Here is a 24,261-nt window from a genome sequence, read left to right as displayed (position 1 = left end):
CAACTGTATTTCCCCCTCAGGCACCCCCTCCCTCAGGCCCGCTCAGCCCCGCGCCCCGCGCCCGCCCGCCGCGCCTGCGCAGTGAGTCCGACGCCCGCTGCGGTGACGAGGCGGCGGCGGGCAGACCGGTGGGCGCCACCCACGGGCGGGGTGCCCGCGCCCCCCCCCCGCCCAGGCTCTCGGCGGGCGGGAGAGGAGCGGCGAGCCCGCGCAGGCGCACGCCGCCTACCCCGCCCCCTTCCGCCGAGCGGCGGCGCGCACCCGCCGTCCTCCGCCCCGTCCCGTCCCGTCCCGTCCCGTCCCCCCCACCCCCGCCCCAAGCCACCCCCGCTCTTCCCTCCCCCCGCCGCCGCCGCCTGGGCCGCGGGGCCCGAGCGCCGCCTCCACTCCGCCTGCCGCCGCGCGGTGAGTGTGACTGGCGCCCCGGGGCCGCGCGGCACAGGGCGAGCCGTTGCTCCGCCTCCTCCGCTCCTCCTCCTCCTCCTCCTCCTCCTCCTCCTCCTCCTCCTCCTCCTCCTCCTCCTCCTCCTCCTCCTCCTCCTCCTCCTCCTCCTCTTCTTCCTCCCTCTCCCCTTCCCCGCCTGTCCCGCTGCGCTGCGGGGGACGCGGGGGCAGGAGCGCGACCGCGACGGGCGGCCCGCAGCCGCCATGCAGATCACACTGAAAACGCTGCAGCAGCAGACCTTCCGGATCGACATCGACCCCGAGGAGACGGTGCGGGCCCGCGCAGGGGCGGGAGGCGGTGGGAGGGCCGCGCTCCGTCCCCTCCCGGGCTCAGGCCTCGCTCCCCCTTCCCGGAGGAGAGAGCGCGGCCCGGGCCGCGGCCATGGGGAGAGCTGGGGGGGCCTTTCCTCTGCCCCCGGAGCGGGGGGCGAGATGCGGAAAGGGGGAGGACGGACCTCTCCGCTGGGGGAGGGGCGGGCAGCGTGTGCGGGGGGGAGGGGTCGCCGGAGTCTCTGTGAGGGCCTGGGGCCGGGCTTGTGTGGGGGTGATGTGGTGACGGCCCGGGAGGAGTTTGGGGGTGCGGGGGCCGGCCGGCCGGGGCCGGGGCCGGACGTGTGTGTGGGGGTTGTGAGCTCCACCGTGGGGAAGAGGAGCGGGGCTGTTCAGCGGGGGTGATGCGGGCCCTTTTCCGCGGGAGCGCGGGCGGTCGTGGGGTGACCCCTTTTTCTCGGGGTGTAGAAGGGTCTCCTGCTAGGTGAGAGTGACTTTTCATAGCTGGAGGAAAGGGGCTGTTGTGGCCAGTCCCCTTGCGGATGGACTTTCCTCGTTGTTTTGGGGAAGAATGCCCAGAAGGTGGAAAGGAGAATAGCTCACGCTGTACTGTGGAGGAGAGGAGCAAGAGGACCATAGGAAGCTAAAGTTTTTCCTTTCAGGAATATACGTGCCCACACCCGTGGATTAGTGGGTAACAGGGCAAAGTAGTAATCTCTGCTGTTTTATATAGGGAGTACCGGGAGTGGGTCGTGACCTCTTGGAGGGGGTAGTGCAGCAGAAGGAAAATGAGGTGCTTGCTCTCTACACATTCCCGCCTAGACAGGGTGGGAATGTCGGGAGGGATGTAGGGCTCTTCTCTGCAGGAGCGTGTACTGGAGAGGAGCTCGTGAGTGTTTGCTCGTAGTTGCATCTCTGTACGCTTAGGCAAGTGTATACTGTGATGAAGGTGGGTGATTGCGGAGAGGCTTTATTGTTTTGCCTACAGTGTGAGCTGCAGTGATTAAACCACGCTTATGAGGTGAGGGAGTGCATGTGAGATTCTGCTAACCGCTGTAGGGTGAATGTTGGTGTCTCCTGCAGAGCAGGCGCTTGGGTGTGTGGTGAGGTTTATAATAGAGTTAGTCCCCCTTGTTGGCAGGTTGCAGTGACTGTGTATCTCTGTACTTATAAGGCTGGGAGGGGGGAGAGAATGTGTTGCAGGTGAATCTTTTCCATTGGCACATGGGAGTCTGCTGAAAAATCATCAGGGAAATCGTGTTCTGAGGTGAGAGGAAGGGCCTTAAATGAGTTTGCAGGGTTGGAAGCTGCCTTGTCACTTGCTTGAGCACAGATGGTTGCCTCCGATAGCCAAGTCCCGACATCCTTGTGGCCTTCTTTTGAAAGACTTGGGGAGTTTAGCGTCTGAAGGTGTGGCTGCAGCAGCCTTTCACATGACATCTGGGCAGTGAAACTCTGGAAACTATGGAACGTTGCATCTGCTTTTATAAAGTCTGTTGGTTTACTCTCTTCCACTTCCATCTTAAGAAAAATAAAGGACGACAGTTAAAGTCGGACTGAGAGTTCATTTGGTTGAACAGTGTGGCAGAAGGAGATGGCAAATGTCTAGCTGAAGCATGTGTTAGAAACCTTCAAGGATTTAAAACATTAGTCTTTACTTGTTACTGCGAAAAGCTCTCTTCTCATCTTTTCTCCTGTTCTCTGTGTTCGGTAAGGTCCTGGGAAATAAAATCAAGGAGAGGACTGAAGGAATGTTGACAGTCAAAACCCTCACCAGCTTATGAGACAGCAAAAGGCATTAGCTAGAAATTGGATTATGGGAAATTAGACTGCACTCTCTGTTTATAAATGTAGTTGCTCCAGTAGCTCAGTAACTGAAAGAAGAATGCTTCTCACTAGCATAATACTTCAGGTTTTGGCTAGGAATGGGTGGTAAGATAGAGGAAATGTGGGTAGGATTTGAGGAGAACTTCATTTTAAAGTGAGCGTGGTGAAGCCTTGATCTTATTGGCTGTAGAGATGTGGAGGTGGAAAATGTATTTAAGTTTCCTTCATCTACTTTTTAGAAAATGATGAGGAAATTCTTGAAAGTGTTTGTAAATCGTAGAACTTAATAAAGAGAACACTTCTGAGCCTTCAGTTAGAAACCAAATCTGTTAAAATTGGAAAATGCTTAGAAATGTAATCTGTTAAGCAGGTGTTTCACAAGTCTATGTTTGAAAGTTCTCAGTCTTGATTTTGAAAAATACTAATTTTAGCTAAGTGCACTGGTTTCTTAGATTAATTTTCTAACACCTTGAAACAAATGTGTTTGTTTTGTGGAGTTCAGGAAACATTACTTTTAGTCTTTGAACTGTGTATGCGTGTGTTTCTCTGCTAGAGGTAGGCTTGTTTACTTGGAGCTGTGCCCTATACTGTGACAAGGCCAAAAATCGTCTAGTTGTGATAGGCCCAGGAAACTTGTTGCTCTAAAATTGGATTCTGGTTCTCTAAAATTGGTTTCTGGTTCTAGCAATTTCTCCCCTTATTCTCAATACAAAATTAATCTGAAGAGACTTGATGTTACAGTGCAAGGTAGTATTCTGACAAGAGTTTATGCTTGTAACTGAAAGCTGTCATTAATAGTAAAGAATATTTAAACAAACCTTCCAGTGAGAATTTAAAGCAACACACTTCATAATTAATTAAGCTTGTTACAATTTTTACACAAGCAACTGTTTGGTTTTTTTTTTCCTGCTTAATTAGACAGTTGAATTTTGAAGTTCAAAACATGCTTTTAATAATGTGACTTTAGCTTTGGTTTAGTTGTTTTTTAAACTATCGGTCCACTGAATATTTTGACTGAATAAAAATTAGACTTGAAGCATGGAGTGTTCTTGTTTGTGAAAGTGCTAGATGGAGACTGTCAAATATTTTGACTGACTAAAAAAGTTGAAAAGATTTAGCCTCAGGCCCTATTATTTGAGAAGGCTTATTATCAAATGGGGAAATCTTTGCAGGCATGGCTGTTTTTGTTAAGTTTTGGGGGAAAAACCTCTGGAGTGCATTGGGATCAATGTTGTACTCCTTGTGCCCTGTAGAGAGGTGGATTTACCTGTTGTAATCATTCTGGTGTTCTGAGCAGGACAGTTTGGTACTTGAGCATTCAAACTTAACCAGGATAAATGAAAGCATGCATTTATCTACACAAGCTGCTGCTTGTGTTTGTCGACTGTCTGTGAGAGAGTAAATACTCTGTCTCTAAGTTTAAGCGTTAAGTCTTTAAGCGTTGTGTTAGGAGCAAATAATAAGCCCTCTCTGAAACTGATGTAGACCTGTGTAGCCACATCTCCTGCCTGAGGTGACAGTGATGACATTGTAGGCTTCTAAATCTAGCGCTTCTCTTGTAGTTATCATTACACAGACATGAAATAGGCTTTTAAAAGATCTCAACAAATGTTCTTAACTTTCTTTCCAAGTGAAATACCAGTTGACAGTAAGTCTGTCCTGTTTCTTTTTCAGCTTCCCTGTGCTGTTAACCTAAAAACCCTGTTGTCAAAATGCAGAGAAGCGCGAGGAATATTCAGGATGTCAGTAGTCTTTTGGCCGCAGTCTCTGTGTCACATAATATGGGCTTTCACATTTCACTGTTCCACCACAATGTTTGAACACCCAGGAAATGCCTGCTTGTTTAACACCGTGTCAACAGGACACTTAGTTGTGGAAGTTTGAACTTCTGTATGTTCTGGTGCACCCTTAATATGTTTGTACTTTATTGTTAAACATGTGTATGGGGATTTTTGGATGCTAACGTTATGCCCCTTTGGCGCTGGAAGCTCCTGGTTTTTAAGTTTAAAAATTTAGGCTAGGTAGTAACTGAAGCTGTATTAACTGTGTGGGGAGTGCGCTCCAGCAAAAGTGAAGCAGGATCCAAAGGGTATGTAATAAGGAAAAAGTGAGGTTTGGCATGTATTTCATTTTTCCAGATAAAACAGGTATACTGCAGGGAAAAAAAACCTCTCCTTTTTCAAAAGACAATGTCATAGCAGAGAATTTGTATTTTCTGATTTTTAAGGAGTATAAAAACGATTTTGTAATAACGATGAGGTGGTACATATAAGGGAGGTACTTTTTAATATGTACATGGGGAGTGTCTATGATAAAATGACAAGCTGCTTTAATTCTCTTTAAAGAGTGAAGTGATAAATGTCTGAATTAGTGCAGACTATCATCTGAATGGATAGAGTATGATTTGTGAACCCATACAAGAGCGAATACTATTTGTGAACCCACAAAATTTTATTAGTTACATCTGTTTGTATCTGTTTGGTATATTGAGAGCTATACTAAAGCATCTAATAGAAAAAAGGAGATGAGTATTGAAAGCCTACATAACTTTAAAGCATACTTTGCATCAATTCTTGGTCTGTCTGGTGCTGGGAAAGATGCATGGAAACAAATGGTTGCTGTAAAAGGTATTGATCATTTTTCTTAGAGCGCTCCTGGTAAACTGTGGGCTTCTGCTGGAAAAACACCTGATCTAGCAGCATTAGTGAAGAATAAGGGTTAATGGAGTTCAATATATAGATGAATGAATTGTAAGTAGTAGTACGTTTATCTCATAAGAAAGTTATTTTCTTTTTTTTTTTTTGGGTGATATAAGAAGATATAAAAGTAATAGGTTTAGTTTTGGTCATTTTAGTTTTGCTGAATTTGTAGTTACTGTGGTTTAACCCCAGCTGGCAACTAAGCACCACACAGCCGCTCGCTCACTCCCTCCCCCCTGCTGGGATGTGGGAGAGAATCGGAAGGGTAAGAGTGAGAAAACTCATGGGTTGAGGTAAAGACAGTTTAATAAGTAAAGCAAAAGCCGCCCACGCAAGCAAAGCAAAACAAGGAATTCATTCACTCCTTCCCATCGGCAGGCAGGTGTTCAGCCATCTCCAGGACAGCAGGGCTCCATCACGCGTAACTGTTACTTGGGAAGACAAACACCGTCACTTCGAACACCCCCCCTTTCCTTCTTCTTCCCCCAGCTTTATATGCTGAGCATGACGTCATATGGTGTGGAATATCCCTTTGGTGAGTTGGGGTCAGCTGTCCTGGCTGTGTCCCCGTCTGACCTCTTGTGCACCCCCAGCCTATTCGCTGGTGGGGTGGTGTGAGAAGCAGAAAAGGCCTGGACTCTGTAAGCACTGCTCAGCAACAACGAAAACATCCCTGTATTATCAACACTGTTCTACCACAAATCCAAAACACAGCCCCATACTAACTACCGTGAAGAAACTTAATTCTACCCCAGCCAGCACAGTAGTTCATTGTATTTGTCAGAAAAATTAACTTTAGAAACAGTTCTGCAAGAGCCAGAGAATATTGCTGGGTGAAATGGTAAAATCTGAGTTTGAGGCTTGTGAGGAAGTATGAACTTACTCTGACAGCCTCCTTCCTACACGTGTTTCAGTGTCGGTTAATCATGCAGCAGTTGCTGTTAAGAGGATTGTTTTAGTATTTTCCTGAGAGTTTATAATCGTAGTCATTAGAAGAAAAGTGCTCTCATGATCCTTCTAGGTTAAAGATGTCTTTCTGTCTCAAGTCCTGATATTTTTCTCTAATTCTTTGAGGTATCTTTCTCCTCTTCTAGAGGATTATTATGTTGCTCTTGCATCTCCTAGGATTTTATTGGTGAGTGAATGTGCTTGCACAGTCAGAGGAGGTGTGAATTTGAAGGGCTTGTACTTGCTGCTTGAGGTTTGATAGATGACTCTGCAAAAGTGGTAGCTTTGGAAATTACCAGAATAAGAGTGTCAGGGAGCATTTGCATTTTTTTTCATTATTTTTATACTTTCTTTGCAGACTGTAGCATTTTCAAGTTATGTTCTCTGATAATTCATGTTTATTTTATTAACTGTCTGGGTTTTTTTTGCTAGTGCTTTTCTTCTTCTATCTTTTTCCCTGTTTCCTGGCTAGAGTTAGAATTTTCAAGCAAGGGAAGTTGTTCTAATTCTTGGCTGAAGAAAGCTAGGCCTTCACATACATATTCAGCAATATTTTCCTTAAATTCTAATGAATGTTCTAATATAATTTCCACAGAACTTTGGGGAGGATGACACATATTCTTTAAAATTTCATAAAGGAAAGGTTAATATAGCCTAAATTATGAATACAGCTAAGTTTACTCATATTAGAATATGTTTTTACATGTTAGCCGTTTTTCAAATGCATTGGTGGTATGACCATAATTTTACAACTGTTTTATTTGGAAAGTTCTTATCCAGTTTAGCTGTCAGCAAGAAAAAGTTACCTTTGTACTTTTAATAATTGGTCAATATTATGTGCTGTATTTATCAATAATCCAAACTTTCTTGGACCACTATTCCCAAGGTGGCCAGTAAACTGAGAAGTTAAATTTACAGGTTGTATGCGCTTAGGGATAGGTCTGTACATAATTGTGTCTTATATTTAAAGTCTGTTTTGCAGGTATGATTGGTAAGTAAACATATCTGTCCTTGATATGGATAACAACAAGCCGGAAGGTGTTCCCTTTGGAACTTATGGGGAGATCAGAGTACATGTTAATTAACAAATAAAACGAGCAGATGACCATGCTACTGTCTACAGTCTCACTGCTGCCCTTTTGCATACAAGGGCATGTTTACTGGCAAACCTTTCGAAAGTATTTTCCTTGTATTTCTGAAACATAGGAAAATACTTTCCTGAAGGGAAATTTATAGGGCTATGTAAACTTACAGGCCTGAAGGATATGGCTGCCAATGTCTCTCCCACCGAGGTTTGTATCTTTGGTCACTGTTCCAGACAGGATACTTGGATGGATTTGACTCACTGAAACAAATCACTTTTTATTTTACAGGATATGGTGAAGTGCAAAATGTCTTATCTAGGCCCTGTAAGGGCCAGGCAGGAGGCCTCAGCAGCTCTCCTCTGCATGCTGCCCTGCAGGGAGCATCAAATGAATGTGAGAAGAAGAGGAAAGGGCTTGTGACTGCTATAAGCATACTGAGTCGAAGTGTGGTCTAAAAGCTAACTGAGCCTAGTTCTCCCTGTCTCTGTCATTCCCTGTTTTTGTATCAGAGGCATGTTAAGCTCAGGGAAAGGAACAGAACTGGGGCTGAAATCCTTATCCCAATCCCCCAAACTTGAATGTCTGAGCTTCACACCTTGTATTTCTAACTTGTTTTTTATTTGCTTATCTAAACGAAGGCCACTAATGCATCTCTAAATAAAACTTGTTTTACCCCTCTAACTGGTTTGTCAGTATGCAGTATTGGGAAACGTTTTTTTAAGTGTCTTTTTGTAATTACTTAAAATGTCTTGTCAATTTTGTTCATACTCAAACCACTACATTGCTTTTACATTTGTAAATCAGTTTGTGGAGAATATCCTTGTTGTAAAAATTGTCTGCTTAAAGGTACTGGAAGGTTGTTTATGCTAATCAATGTGACCACGCTGGAGTCACCACTCAGAGAATGTAAGCTTTCTCCTTAAAACAAGCCCTTGTGGGTTCATAGGGAGCACTCAGAGCTGTCAATAGCCACATCTTTCTGCTTTTTTTGAAAGGTGCAGATGGCTGAGCTTTTTTTTTTTCTGTAACTTAAAGCTGTGCTTTATGTTGAAATCTGTGTTCATGTGTTAGTACAAAGGTGCAAGTATGCAGCTCTCTTAGTCGCTATTTAGCATCAGAAACTGGCCCTACTGTCTCCTCTTTTAAACAGGGCTTAGATCAATTTTGAAGTGTGGAGAGGCCAACTTTGAGATCAGAAATTCATTTTGTTGATCTCTGGGCAATGTATAACAGCAACTACTAGACTGATAAACTTGACCTAGGTGTAGATGAGCTGAACTTTGGAGAGGAAGTTAGAAAGGCAGAGGTAGTTGCTCAGGGAGTAAATGTCAGAGCTAAATTTGGTTTTGTACCTTACCAATTCCAGACTGTTTATCTTCCAGACCATGCTGCTTCTTTCTGTGTATACAAACTTCAGCACAGTAAATGCAAATAGTAAATACAGAAGTTCATGAATGCTGAATGATGAATGTCTAGACACAACAGTATCATTCAGCCCAAGTCATCTGAAGCAATCCAAAATCTGTGCTTGCTAGCACAGTCTAGGCTGCACCACCTTCCATTATAGTCATATAGAAATAGCCTTGAGTGCCAAGAGCCATCAAAAAATATTGGCTGTTCTGTTGACGCCCTTTGCACAGCAGAAACAGTATCCATTTGACTCGATGTCATCTTAGAAATAATTAGTGACACTGGCAAAAATGGGGATTAGTACCATCATGGTATAGCAGCTAAGAAGTTGATTACAGGAAGAAGAGGCACAGAGGGATCTGTAATGACAGCAGGGGATCATTAGCTTGGAAGTAAGTTGTTTGAGAGATTCTTCAGGGACTGCTATTTGGACCCATCTTACTGGAAATTTCCTTTAATGACTGTGTTGCAAAAAGTGGAAGCACCATGCAGAAACTTAGTGATTAGCTCAAAGTTTACAGGCACTGTCCACATGGAAAAAAATGTGACTCTCAGAACTGGAAGAAGGTATATAAATGTAAGCAGTATAGACTCCAAAGTCATCCCTTTGGCAACAACAGCAAGAATTTCTGCTCTATGCTGGAGATCAGTGGCTGAAAACTGCCAAGGCAGCAAGGCAAGTGTGCGTAACTGGTCCTAACATATCTGCATGTCACTAAGAAGACAGTGCTGTGAGAAAGGCAAGTGCTTTCACAGAGCAGGTGCAAAGACCCAGAAGCACAAATCATACTAGTGAGATGTCGTGTAGGGTCCAGTTCAAGTCCGAGAAAGATTAAATCCATTTGGAACAGGTGCAGAGAAGGACAACTAAAATAATCATAGGAAAGAGGGCAAAACTACAGAAGCTTGGCATATTTAGTCTCACAAAATGAAAGCCAAGAGGAGTACAATTACTGTACATGAATACGGTATGAATGCTGAAATCCTGAATGGCCATGCTGGCCGAAGACCAAATAGGTTTAAACCGACCACAAATACATTTATGCTGGAGACAGGAAGACATTCAGTTTCAGAAGAGGGGGTTTCTGACCCATCATACTTTATTGCTAGAGTCATAAGGACAAAAAAAACCCCTGAACCAAACAACAAAAACCCAACCTTAATTTCTTTTAAGATGTTTCTAGGAGTCATATTTGATCTGCTGGCCCTGTCTCATACTCCTAGTTTCTACGTTTGAGCTACAGCACCATGTGTGGACACAGAACTACAGTGTTCCTGGCATGGCTGAGTTTCTGGTCATTGGCACTGGTTCTCCTAGGGGACTTCAACCTCCCTGGCACCTGCTGTAAGGGAAAGGCCATCAGGGAGATTTCTGGAGGGTGTCAGGGATAATACAGATGCTGGATGGACCAACCTGGGGTGATGGTGTCCTGAATGTGCTACTTAAGAATAAGGAAGAACTGGTCAGGGCTGTGACAGTGAATAGGAGCCATGACTGTAATGATCATGATACAGCGGAGTTCAAGATCCTGGCGGGGTTTAGGAAGGCGAGTAGCCCTGGACCTCATGAGAGAATGCTGTGGCTTATTCAGGGAAGAGGTAGGTGGGAGGCAGCTCTTGTGGGAGCCAACTCTGAAGGGCAAAGGAGCTCAAAAGGGCTAGCAGGCCTTTAAAGACAATCTTCTCCAAACGCAAGAAAAGTCCATGCTGATGCTCAAGAAAAAACCACAACAGATATATCAGGAGGCTGGCATGGCTAACCAGCGAATTCGTGGCAAAGCAATGCAAAAAAAGATGTATACAGGTGGTGGGAGTTAGGACAGTTTATGAAAGAGGATATAGAAACACTGCTGAGATGTGCAGAGATGTGATCAGGAAAACCAAAGCTAAGCCAGGGTTAGCAAGGGATATGAAAAGCAACAAGAAGGGCTTCTGCTGCTACGTAAATAGTAAATCAGGCAAGGAAAGTACGTGCCTGCTTGCCAAATGGGTTGAGTGATACAGTAACAGCAAATGTGGGCAAAGCTGAGGTACTTGCTGCCTTCTTCATCTCAGTCTTCACTGACACTATTCCCAGGCATTTCAGCGCAGAGGCAGGGATCAAGGAGCAGAGGAATTCCAGTACCAGAGGACGTTCAACGCAGAGGTCTCCTAAGGAATCTTGTCCCATACAAGTCCATCAACCCTGACGGGATTTGTCTGAGGGTGTTGAGTGAGCTGGCTGATGTCACTCTGCGGCCACTCTCTGTCATCTTTGAAAGATTGTGGAGGTTGGGGGAGGCACCAAAGACTAGAGAGTGCCAAATGTTGCACCCCACCTTTAAAAAAGGCAAGAGGATGATCTGAGGAACTCCAGGACAGTCATCCTCACTTCTGCCCCTGGGGAAAGTATGGACCGAGTCCTCTTGGTAGCCATTTCTGGCCACATGAGAAACCAACACAGGTGGGGATAGCAACGCCAACTACATTGTTAGAAATACCAAGACTATTTCTGTAGTTTTCATACGTTTATTGTATTATTTGATCACTAGAGCTAGACTAATAATGACGGTCTCCTGGTCTCCTTGGGGACTGGTGGGTGCCCCAGCTGCTGGCCTGGCCCTGGTTTTGCCAGCTCCTGGGGCACCCTCCTACTGTTGCCGGTGGGGTGGCCTCTTGTTCGGAGGTGAAGTGGGTTCAGGGCTGCCAGCCCTCCTCTTCGGGGCTCGCCAGGACCCCCGAGGGGAGCATTCACTGCCCTGGCTGGGAGTGGACGGCCCGGGCACAGCCTCCTCTGCGTCCTCCTGTGGCTCTTCTTGCTCCCTGTGGGTGGAAACAGGGGTAGAGGGGGCACTGCTGAGACCTCCACGAAGGGCAGCCGATGAGGTGCTGGGGAGCTCTTCTGCCTCAGATCTGTCAGGGCTGCTGGAGGGGGCTGGACTGGGGACAGGAGACCCCCCTCGGGAGGCAGCGGGGCTGGGGGCAGCCGCATGGCTGCCCTCCCGCTCCTCAGCAGCATGGGTGTCCCCCAGGCCCATGCGACGTCTGGCCTCCCCGCTGCACCGGTCCACGATGGTGTCAATCAGCCGGCGCACAAAGCTCCTTGTGTGCGGGCCCAGGGCAGCCTGCAGCAGCTGGAACAGAGTTTCCTCATCGAGGCCGAAGAGGTGCAGGATGGACAGGACAAGCCTCTGTGCTGCTGCTGTTTCCCAGCGGCCACCCTCAAAGATCAGCCGCAGCTCCTGTCGCAGCCAGAGCCTCACGGGCCGGAGCAGAGCTGGGTCTTCTCGGAAGAGGCGTGCCCAGATGTGGGGATGAAGGCTGCCCACAGGAGCCCTGGGCACCAGCCCCGCAGCTGATGGCTGGGACGCTGCCGGGTGATGGAGACTGTGGGCAGCTGGACGGCCAGGAGCTCCTCCTATCAGGTGGACAACAACTGATGGTGCTGCAGGCGGTGGGAGGACATGCTCCTCAAAGTTGTCGTCCGCCTTCACCGAGTGCAAGATGGAGGTCACCCTCCTTTTGCAGAGGGGGCACTCGGGCTTGCTCTCAGCCCACCGCAGGATGCACTCATAACAGAATTGGTGGAGGCATGGCATCACGTAGCTGGACTCCTCCCAGCTGTCCAGGCATATGGGACAGCGGTCCTCCAGCTCCGTGGCCATGCTCTCCACGTGCTGCGGTGGGCTGGGGGGAGCTGGAGATGTCAAGATGCTCCCTCTCACTGGCACTGCAGCAGGGGGTGTCGCGCTAGAAAGGGAAGAGGCGCCACGGTCATTGGCTGGTCCAGGGAGGGTGGAAGAAACACCCAGGTCCCTCAAGAAGGAAACCCTCCCAGCTCCCCACCCCAGGGTGAGGTTTCCCCGCACGGCTCACCTCTGCTGCTGCGAGCGCGCCTCCTGGGTGTCTCGGCTGCCTGAAGCTGGCAGGGCCAAGGAAAATTCTTTGACAGCTCTGGGGTCAGGCCCTGAGAGCTGCAACAAACAACTCCCCGAGAATGACACCAGGACCAAAGGCCTCGCTCAACACTCTGAACCTCACGAACTCGCTCAGGTGGAGTGTGGGCACGAGCTGGCTGGGTGAGACTCAGTGCCCGGATATAAGAAGCTACGGACACCTGGTCACAATCCATTGCTCGGGGACATCATAGTCCATCACCAGGTGACATCACAGTCCATCCCTCAGCGGCATCAGAACCTATCGCTTAGGGACATCACCGTCCATCGCTTGGGGATGCCACAAAGGGTCATCCTCGCCCGCGGCGCTCACCCTGGCAGCGCTGCGGCCTCAGCACACGCGTCTGGGGTTACCACAACACCACTGCCCGCTCCATCCCCCCACCTCTTGTCTTGTGCTCGGCATCGGTGTTTCACGCCAGTCACCGAGGCCTCGGCCATGCCTCCCCAGGGCCCCGTCAGGTCACTCCAGCCGTGGCAGATGTCTCCAGGCACACATGGCAAGAAGGTTCACTCGGTAACACCTCGTGCCTCCCTGGGAGGCTGCAGGACAAAGTCCCACAGGCTCTCCCCACACCCCAGCACTGCCGGCCAGCCCTCTGGGCTCCCCCGATTCCTCCCACAGGGGGTCACAGGCAGCACTTGGCTCGCTCTGGCGGGTCTTCTCCCATCTTTCTCCTCTAGCCAGAGGAGGGCTCAAGGGTGATCCCCTCTGCTCAGCACCCATCAGGCCTCATCCAGGCACTACGTCCTGTTTGGGGTCCCAGACAGGAGATAACACTGACAAACCAGACAGGCTCAGGGGAGGCCACTGGGACTGTGGGACTGAAGTACTTGCCCTGAAAGGAGGGTCTGTGGGGCTGTGGCTGGTTCAGCACGGAGTAGAGAAGGGTTTGGGGCACCTCACAGCACACCCTGGTGCCTATGGGGATGGGATCAAGGGGCCGGGGACACGTTTTTCCCGGTGGTGCCTGGCAGGAGGGCAAGAGACAGCGACATCAGCTGAAACTAGAGAGGTTCAGCATGGTTAGAAGGGTAAAAAATGAGAATAATTAAGCACTGTAGCAGGAGCCAGAGAGGCTGTGGGATCTCTGTCCTTGGAGGTTTTCAAAGTCTGGCTGGACAGAGGTCTGAGCACTAGGGTCTGAATTCATTCTTGACCCCACTCCAAGTAGAAGTTTGGACTAGAAGCTACCCACATCCCTGCATACACAATGCTTCCGTGGTCTCTGTGACCTAGGAGTTAATATTGTTTTACATATGGCATGGACAGAGTAGCTACACATAGAAGTGAATTCCTGATGAATCCAGAGGGCTCACACTCTCCAGCTGTCAGGTTACGCATATGCTAGGAAAGCAACGTACTGCAGCAGCTATATTACTCCACAGCAGATGGCCTGTACAAGCTATGAACACTGTGACAAAAGCCTCAGAGCATAGCATATTGTCCTCTTTTATCTGGTAGTCAGGGTAAAAAGCAAAGTGTTGGAAAGTGCATGCTCAAAATCAAGTAATGTACAAATCCATAGTCAAGTCTCTATAGAAAGATCTACTTTGGTGTCTAATTCCTCGCACCATCCTGGAAAAGATTAGTCTGTGTGTGGGGCAGTACAATTGAGGCCAAATTTGTTTAAATGAGTTTTAACTGCATTTTGATTAAATTAAAATACTTTCAGATAACCACAATGATGACTGTAATATGATTAATGACTCATACAAAAATAAACTGATCTAATTTATTCATAGTAGGCCCAGTTAGACCTGTAGGATTTGATTCATTATTTTTCAGATAAATATTATTCTTGGAATCAATGTTCCAGATTAATTGCTGCCAATTTCTGATGTCATTTCCCTAGGAGCTTTTCATAGTGCACTCAGCAATCCATTCTGCAACTGCTCAGTCCAGCCCTGAATTTGGGAAGACCCTCACTGTGACACTGTCAAATCGCAGAAATAGCAATGGGCTTCCCTGGCTGACCGCATTATTTGCCATTCTAACATCTCATGCAATAATTGGCCTTGCTTTGGAAATATTCAGACGTCTGGCCTTTCCATAGCAGCTCTGCAGACCTACAGAAGGCCAATATGCAGCTTCCGGCTTCCATTTGTGCTTGTTATTACAGCACAGGCAGGGACAAAGACAGGACAGAAGCTCAAACAAAGCCTAAATATGAAAATAGTTGGCAAAGAGTCTGCACTCTGAAACACTGTAAAATCCCCCTACAGCAACAACAGCCCTTCCTGCTAACAGACCCAGCCATCAGATAACTGTCCTCGGAGACACACACTGGCAATTGTCAAACCCAAATCATTTTTATTCCTTTCCCTTTCAACTGTCTAGCACTCCAAAGAAACCAGTGATTAAATAATGAAACTTTTCACGGATAAAAAGATTTGTGCAATTCCAAATAAACTCTCTTGAAGCATACAGAATTCAGTACCTTCCTCTCCTTACTGACAAGTAGTCTTTATGCACACGCAGGTTTACAGAGTTTAATTCTGATGCCCAGTCAATAGCCTCTTCCAGGCATTGACACTCATGGGCTAAGCTTCCAGAGTCATTAGCCATGACTGTTACAAGCCTGGAAGATGACCTCTGCTTTAAAATGCTTTGGGCAACGTGCAGTATGCAGCCTGGTATTCAACTGCAAGCTCCCATACGGCCTTTCTTGGCAAACCTCATATCCTGGAGTAGCAAAATGACACTGATATAACTGCAAGAGAGCCTATACACAAACAAACAAAAATATGTATGAAGGGGTTAGATTCTAACTGCAGGCACAGCGCTGGCGTAAAGCTGGACTGTCAGAAGCAATGCTCCAGGAATAGCTCTCAGAGGCAGCATGCCTTGCAGCCACTCCCTGAATTGAGATTCCTCTCCCCACCCCTCGTCCCTTGCTTCCTTAATAAATGGGGTAAAATGAATTAACAGGGATTTCAAATTAGGAAGTTAATGTACTTACTGTAGTCATGCACCTAAATTTCTGTATAAGGGGAAAAAAAATAAAATCAAAGGTTTTGCTACTGAATTAGAAAATTTATGATACGTTTAAGGAAATTTTGCAGATTAAAGTCAGCTGAGAGATCTTTTGTGGGTTTCCCTATGCCTGGTACTGATTTTACAGATGGGAAATATCATCTAGATATTCCTAATACAATTACTACACCCACATAATTAGTGTAATAAATATATAAGCCTGTCAAGATGATAGTTGAATGCACTTGCCACACTGTTATATTATAGTGAATTCCCAGTATTCTTGGCAGCTGTTTGAGTGCCAATCAAGCTGAAATGCTAACAACAAAAAAGCAATCGCTCTCAAAACAAAAGACCCCAAGTGCAAATCCCTACTTAACAGAAATTTCAGTCCCCTTTTATCACTAAAGGCTGGGTTTCATTTTGATCTCATACTAACTTTATGTCAGTGTATATGAACTACAGGTGCTTCTGTGCAGACTCCAGTGCTAACATCCATGGTGTCCAAGTGCTGATGGAAACTCTAATGGGAATTTCCATGCTTCTGGGTGTGGTGCTGAAAATGCACACAAGGATTTCCCTCATCCAAGGGAGGATCAGGATTTCTCCAAGCCTGAAGCCTCCAGCCCCTTTTGATGACTTTTTCCACACCTTGAGGCATGCAGACATGAGAGGTCACGGATAAAGCCAAGAGAAAGCAACATCCAGACCCTCTTCTGCCTGCAGCTGGTAGTGGCTGAAGTGGTAACAACTACCTTGCTGCAAGTTACCACTGCTCCCATGGTCACTGCCTAATACCTCACGGTCTAATAAGTTGATTAACCTGAGCAGCTGCTCTTTACTATCATGACAAACACAGAGTGAAGCTGCTTCAGTGTTGTCTTGCACAATAAATGAGAATGACTGTGGAAGGTTGGTAGCACTTTCATACCTCAAGTAAACCTCTGAATTACTCCTGTAGTGAAAGAAAGAATGCTGCCAACAGGAGACAGATAAAGCTCCTGAGTGCATGCGGAATTAGATTAAGGGTGAATTAATTCACACTGTATCAATTACTGCAAAACGGAATCTAGGAACCAGTTCACCTGCTCCAGAGACGTGCTTGCAGCTGGTTCAGCCTTCCAGAAAGGTGCACTGGCGTTCTCTGCTAATACGTGTTACAGAGAGAGCGAATGGGAGCTCTGCATAAAGGCATGTGGAACGGAGACCCATCAGCTCAATGGAAAATCTCACCCTAATGGAAAAATAAACACTACATCCTAGGACACCCCACACTAATTCGTGCCCATTTAATGTCAACAGCCAGTGGAAAATGCCCGCTTTCGAAACATTTTTCTAGGATAGGTCACTTGTGAAAGATGTAAACGCAGCCTTTCTTGAAGGGTAAGGAGGGACCTCTTCATGTTACTGCCTGCCAGTCACTCTGCTACTTTCCCTCACCTCTCCCATTACCAGTGTGTGCTCCATTTGATCCAAAGCCTCTCCAGACTGTGCTGCCCTTCTGGAGTCCTTCTACACATCTACCTAAGTAACACCTCTTCCTAACCACCATCACAAGCTCAAAATCTTGCCTCTTCCTCCCGTATCTCTGCTGCTGCTCATCTGCTGGTATCCAGCCTCACAGGCAGCCACCTAGAGTACTGCCCTCTGCATACCTCCCCCGGGTTCAGCATAGCCAATACAAGCTGCTTTCTCCACCTTCAGGGCCTTGTGCAGGCCATGCTACTGTTCCTGTTGCTTCTCACTTGGTTTTGAAAAGTCAGCACTCCCCTCCAAAAGGTCTGAAACATAACTTCTGCTATGAAAGTGCTGCTTTCTTGCAAGCACCGTTTCATTCCTTGCTTCCTTAGATTGTCAGTTCTTTGGGGCGATGTTGTGGTTTAACCTCAGTCGGCAACTGAGCACCACGCAGCCGCTCGCTCACTCCCCCCCCGGTGGGATGGGGGAGAGAATCGGAAGGGTAAAAGTGAGAAAACTCGTGGGTTGAGGTAAAGACAGTTTAATAGGTAAAGCAAAAGCCGCCCACGCAAGCAAAGCAAAACAAGGAATTCATTCACTACTTCCCATCGGCAGGCAGGTGTTCAGCCATCTCCAGGACAGCAGGGCTCCATCACGCGTAATGGTTACTTGGGAAGACAAACGCCATCACTCCAAACGTCCCCCCTTCCTTCTTCTTCCCCCAGCTTTATATGCTGAGCATGACGTCACATGGTATGGAATAGCCCTTCGGCCAGTTTGGGTCAGCTGTCCCGGCTGTGCCCCCTCCCAGCTTCTCGTGCACCTCCAGCCTTCTCAGTCGGTAGAGCACGGGAAGCTGAAAAGTCCTTGACTAGTGTAAACACTACCTAGCAACAACTAAAACATCGGTGTGTTATCAACATTGTTCTCACCCTAAATCCAAAACACAGCATTGTACCAGCTACTAGGAAGGAAATTAACTCTATCCCTGCCGAAACCAGGACAGTATCCACCCCTTATTCTATACCATCTACGTCATGCTCAAGTCCCATATTTTCCAGTACAACCTCATTAACCACCCACCCCGCTTTCCATCCTTTGATATAACACACAGATATCATTCCCTTAGTCTATGGACCATCCTTGTGGAATGTCTGTAAAATGTCCAGAAATGTCCATGAAATATCCATTGAGTTCATTTAGTCCGTGACTTTGGTCTCCATCTGTGATGGTGGTCACTCAGGACAGGAGAGGTGGTGTGTTGCGTGGAGTTACTGGGTACCAAAGCCAGCTCAGGTCAGGTCACTGCTGCACTTGCACTGCTTCCTGTAAGGCTTGTCCTCCACTGGTTCGGGTGGTTCCTGCTATAGTAATTTCTATAACATGCAACTCAAATCATGGGTTACAACAATTTAAAGGTGTTTCCATTACAATCTCCGCCCCTGGTCCCTTCGGATCAAACCATAGGGTTTAACATTGCAATGAACTCCTCCCCTTGCCCCTGCTCCGGCTTGGACTTATCCACAGACTGCAGTCCCTTAGGGTAGTACCTGCTCCAAGTGGAGCCTTATCTATGAGCCAGTCTCTCCAGGGGTACACCTGCTGCGGCATAGACTTATCCACAGTCATTTTGAGATGCACCTATTCCAGCACGGCCTTCTCCATGGGCCACAATGTCTTCAGAGATATACCTGCTCCAGCGTGGCCTTACTCGCAGCCACAGTCCCTTCAGAAGTAAACCTGCTGTAGCACAAACATAACCGCGGCCACAGACGCTTCGAGATGCACCTGCTGTGGCATGGGCTTATCCACGGCCACAGACGCTTTGGGGTGTCCTGCTCCCGCATGGACTCATCCACAGGTCACAGTCCCTTCGACTCGAGTTCACACTGGAGTTCCAGCCTGTCCAGTACAGCAGCACAGAAACAGCAGCGATGCCCTGGCCATCTGCCAGCCCAGGCACATCGCCATTGCTGTTATCAAAATGTTCCCAGGCACAGTAGAATATGATGATAAGCGGTACAGCAGTACAGCAAGCAGCGAAAGCAAAAAGCAGCCACTAACAAGCACTAGACTCTAATATACAGTAAGGCAAGCAAGCCCCATGGCAAGCACAGGAGCCTGCCAATTAATAGCTAAACAGCTATAACAGGTATAAATTCGATCTAGCACATTCCAATCAAACCTGTCATTATCTCGAACCCTTCGAGCCCCACGTTGGGCACCAAAAAGGACTGTCGTGGTTTAACCTCAGTCGGCAACTGAGCACCACGCAGCCGCTCGCTCACTCCCCCCCGGTGGGATGGGGGAGAGAATCGGAAGGGTAAAAGTGAGAAAACTCGTGAGTTGAGATAAAGACAGTTTAATAGGTAAAGCAAAAGCCGCCCACGCAAGCAAAGCAAAACAAGGAATTCATTCACTACTTCCCATCGGCAGGCAGGTGTTCAGCCATCTCCAGGAAAGCAGGGCTCCATCACGCGTAATGGTTACTTGGGAAGACAAACGCCATCACTCCAAACGTCCCCCCCTTCCTTCTTCTTCCCCCAGCTTTATATGCTGAGCATGACGTCATATGGTATGGAATAGCCCTTCGGCCAGTTTGGGTCAGCTGTCCCGGCTGTGCCCCCTCCCAGCTTCTTGTGCACCTCCAGCCTTCTCAGTCGGTAGAGCACGGGAAGCTGAAAAGTCCTTGACTAGTGTAAGCACTACCTAGCAACAACTAAAACATCGGTGCGTTATCAACTTTGTTCTCACCCTAAATCCAAAACACAGCATTGTTCCAGCTACTAGGAAGGAAATTAACTCTATCCCTGCCGAAACCAGGACAGGCGAGAATCACCTTCATATTCTTCATCATTAGGACATCAGTCCTAATATCTGTGTAGGACTTGGTAAAAATTATGGTAATGCTAATAATGATTGGCAGCCTTAATAACATACAGGTATCTAAGACAGTAGGATGACCCAGGCAACAGGGTGTAGGCACTTATTGCAAGTTAGTGCAGAGATTGAATGCTCTGACTTACCACGAGCACTGATGCAAGTATTTGCCTTGATGTTTGCCAGAGAAACTGCAGAGCCTTTTACCAAGAGTAACTAGACAAACTGTAGTAACATGCAATAGGGATTTTTTTGGTGGTTGAAGAGGTGAAACACATTATCTGAGGTAAAAACACACAGACATGTACACACTGATCTTGTTATGCACAGCCCTGGGCAATGCTGTCGAGTCTAAGGGTCCAAAGCAGTCAGAGTCCTTGAAGCCAGGAGTATGCTCACAGCTTTGAACCAATATGCGTAGTGAGAAAGTTCACTCAGTGGTGAGATCTTATCCTAAGATGTTTGACTCTCTAAGCAGGGTCTTGGCCTTAGGCCTCTGCCTGATGGACTTCACGCACTGCGAGGCTTGACGGTGTTACTTTCCCAGGTTGTCAGGCATACTATCCTGTTGCTCAACATTTTTCTGGCTTAGCTTCTTCCTCTTTTTTCTCTTTATGATACAGTTTTTCTCAGGTCTCAAGGCTGTACTTTGTCCATGACCAGTAACTGACTACTAGTGAATTTTTTATAGCCTTGGGGATGCTCTTTTAGCCCACATCCAAGTTTTTAAGGCCTTTGCTATTACCTTATACTCAAACTGCACATCGGAACGTGAGACATCCTTACAAAGCTTCTTTTCACAAAGTAAGTTCTCACAAGTCGTCAACAAGCACAACAGACCCTGGTCCTCTGGCCTCACAGTTAGCATAAGGACTGTGGTCTGTTACCAACAACAGCAAAACTGCTTTTACCGGGTGACCAGCAGCTGAGAGAATCAGGTCCTTGCACATTCACTGTAAATAAGCAGGCTTGCATCAGACCTGTTTACTGTCTCGGCTGTCAGATTCTCCTTCCATTAAATGCAACGTTACTGAGAGAGACCTAGGAGGTCACAGACTCCAGCTGAAAGCTACTGTAGGCTCCACAGCATGTATACACACTCTGATAAACTCCCATCAAGATCCTAAGCTTTGGATAGCTCTTTCAGTCAGAAAGGGGACCGCACTGACTCATGTCCCTCTGTGTGGTTTAAATGTGCGCATCGTTCCAACTTCCAGAACCGCTGGGGTTACCTAAGGAAACCTGGCTGCAGGGAAAGGTGTACCGGAGGCACAAAGACTTTGCAGTTATCTTCCCTACTACACGTTGGTTTCACTGTGTTTTACTCCCCCTCTGCAAGAGCCAGCTGTAATTAATGGCTTCGCCTAGCAACTTGTAAGACATGAAAACATACACATCCATTTGGAAGACAGTAGTTACTGGGGAATCATGGACTGAGAAGAGTTGAGCAGGACAAAGCCACAGTGGCATGAAGTTGGAGTAACTGTGCCAGGGAGATCAAGTTACTTGGAAATGAAAATCTAGGAGTTCTGAAGAACAAAAAGTAATCGCTGTATGCATTTGCCATCAAAATCTCTTTCTAACTTTTGGGCTTCATCTCACATCTCTTTCAAATCAATGTAAGTTTTTCTATTTGCATAGAAGAGGTTTGTACGCTCACTGAGTCAGCATACAAACTGTTGTAAAAGAAGCCAGCAAGTGTGATACTCCAGTCTGAACATAGGGCAATTACTCAAAATACTTCAGACACAAAATGAAGAAAACCCAAGCACTGGCTGTCAAGGAGGAGTACTGTGAAACTGAAAGACAAGAGTACTCTGGGAAAAAAAAACCAGCCCTCAATTCTGCAACTGATGGGAAGCAGCCCGAAGAAAGACCTGGAGAGTCAAGCTCTGCCATAACCTATTTTATGGAGCCAAAGGGGCTGAGGTAGAGGAAACACCAAGAACTTGTTTATTTAATTTAGGCCCCGTACAGTGAGTCATCCTAAGTTCCTGTACCACTCAGTACCAGGGGAAGAAAAAAATCACAGCTTTTTTTTTTTCTCATTCTATTTCTCAAAGTTCAAATAAACGGTCAGGAAAAACGTTGTCCTTAGCAGTTCACAGCCTTTGGAGTCGATTCCCAGTTATGCTGAGGCTTTTACAAGCCCTTACAGCAGAGCTAAACAGCCACCACGTAAATGAACCCTCGCCCCACCACAAACTGGGCAGAACTGTTTCATACCATAACCAGCAACCACAAAAATCAGAATGAGTAGTTTACATTTAACATATTCTGAGCAGAAGAGAGTAGTGAAACTGACACAACCCCTCAGCACAAGGTTCACATTTGCATGTGAAGCTCAGCACTTACATATGCTGGACTGCTGAATGAAAAGTTTTAAAAAAATCCCTTTTATTTTATCTGCAAAGTACAGAATTAGATCTGGTATCAGGCAATAGTGAAAGTGAACAAGCAGCATATTTTAAGTTGTAATCACCCATGCAAAAAATAGCAAGCGATATTTTATCTCACGCCTCTTTTTTTTTTTTTTCCTTCAATGGCTCTCCATGCAATGCAAGCAAGTTACTCTGTGCTGCCAAGAATGCTGGATTCTTACTAGCAAGAGTCAGCAGTTTCTTTTTGGTTGCGAAAGCCCTAAGAGGCTTCGGCTGTCTAGCAGCTGTGTGTCAGAGCCTGAGGTGGACGATGACAAAAGCAGCAGCACCAGCTGTGTGTGCAACACATGTACACATTCATACACTCCTGCAGGGAGAGGTGTCTCCCACTTTCCCTTGTACTGCAATGCAGCCTGCTGGCCCCTGCTCTGCTGCGCTGCTGCTAAGAAGTTGTTATGAAGCCAAGCTTACTGTAATGATGAATTAAAAGATATTTTTTGTTACAAGTGTTACGTTGGCAATGTGGCAGAGTAGAACTTCTCAAGGCAATACACAATACTAAGAAATTTGGGGTTTAATTACATAATGGTACTAAGTTAGCCTAACATCAGCGTCCTCTTTTGCAGAAAGACAGCCTTGGTTACAAAGAAAATGCACTGGGAGATCCCACACCTACCGATGGAAGAGATTGTAAGGACCTGGGGCAGGGGTCTCTTTTACCAGTATAGATGGCTCAACTTTAAAGGTTATTTGTAGCAGGGCTCTCTCTTCACTGCCTAAGGAGTACCTTAGGGGAAACAGAGGTTAATAACTCATCAAAGGTAAGTACTAACTATTGAAACCAGCACTGGCGGAATCAAAGCACTATGTTGTCCCATCCACTGCACCAGCTTCTCTGATAAGCAAGTAACCTCCTGGGCTCCCGATTTGTATGCACGGGACTGAAGTGAGGTGGAAATGATAATGCAGAAAAGATGATACAGACTTTAGGAAAAGCAGACAAACAACTTATAAATGTTAGTTATAAAGCTTGGGATGACTATGGCAGAGAACTAAGCTTTTGCAGTATGCGCATCGTGAGGCTTGTCACAATTTTGAAGACATTCGGTCTTTAAGAAGCTTGTCCTAGGTGTAACAATACATCGAGGAAAGTCTTTCACCGTGCTGAACTGGAAATTTGCCGTGGTGACAGGTAAGCTTCTTTCCTGTTGTGTCAGTTGAGCTCTCTGCGCATCAGTCAATGCTGCTAACGAACTGGGCCCATCTTGAACAGGCCCACCATCTTACAGCATCGCTGCGGGGAGACTGGGAAGGAAACGTTATTACCCACTGCGCCTACATGGACTGACAGGGCAATTTGCACCCTTCGGCGTGCTGAGGCAAGGAGCTGGCTCACTCGGCGGCACAGCCACCTCGCAATACACGTGCCAGCGAAGAGACGCTGAACAACCCCAGCTCCCGGCCACCTCGGATCCGCTGGATGGACAGACGGACACACAGCCTCAGCGACCCGACACCACCCACAGCCACCCTGCAGGAGAAGGCTGCAGCCTTCAGGTCCCCCTGCCCCCTGTGAACACGTACGTGTGTATTAATAAACTTGTAACAACAACTTGTAAGCGGTGTATGTATGTACACATACGCAACTGTATTTCCCCCTCAGGCACCCCCTCCCTCAGGCCCGCTCAGCCCCGCGCCCCGCGCCCGCCCGCCGCGCCTGCGCAGTGAGTCCGACGCCCGCTGCGGTGACGAGGCGGCGGCGGGCAGACCGGTGGGCGCCACCCACGGGCGGGGTGCCCGCGCCCCCCCCCCGCCCAGGCTCTCGGCGGGCGGGAGAGGAGCGGCGAGCCCGCGCAGGCGCACGCCGCCTACCCCGCCCCCTTCCGCCGAGCGGCGGCGCGCACCCGCCGTCCTCCGCCCCGTCCCGTCCCGTCCCGTCCCGTCCCG

At 47.5% G+C, this 24,261-nt stretch overlaps 1 long non-coding RNA gene across 2 annotated transcripts; it reads left to right on the top strand.

Moving 5' to 3' along the window:
• Positions 1-535: 535 nt before the first annotated feature.
• On the top strand, positions 536-23,926 carry LOC143173087 (uncharacterized). 2 transcript variants are annotated; one of them, XR_012997468.1, is made up of 2 exons: positions 536-714; positions 22,941-23,926. It is a non-coding gene; the product is annotated as an uncharacterized LOC143173087 (long non-coding RNA). The 2 variants fall into 2 exon arrangements; XR_012997467.1 differs by lacking the exon at positions 22,941-23,926 and adding an exon at positions 7,562-7,954.
• Positions 23,927-24,261: the final 335 nt, after the last annotated feature.

Source organism: Aptenodytes patagonicus, chromosome Z (assembly GCF_965638725.1).
Source record: "Aptenodytes patagonicus chromosome Z, bAptPat1.pri.cur, whole genome shotgun sequence".
In the NCBI taxonomy this organism is placed as follows: Eukaryota; Metazoa; Chordata; class Aves; order Sphenisciformes; family Spheniscidae; genus Aptenodytes; species Aptenodytes patagonicus.
Note: the sequence above shows the minus strand (reverse complement) of the source record. Positions and strands in the feature narration are given on the sequence as shown.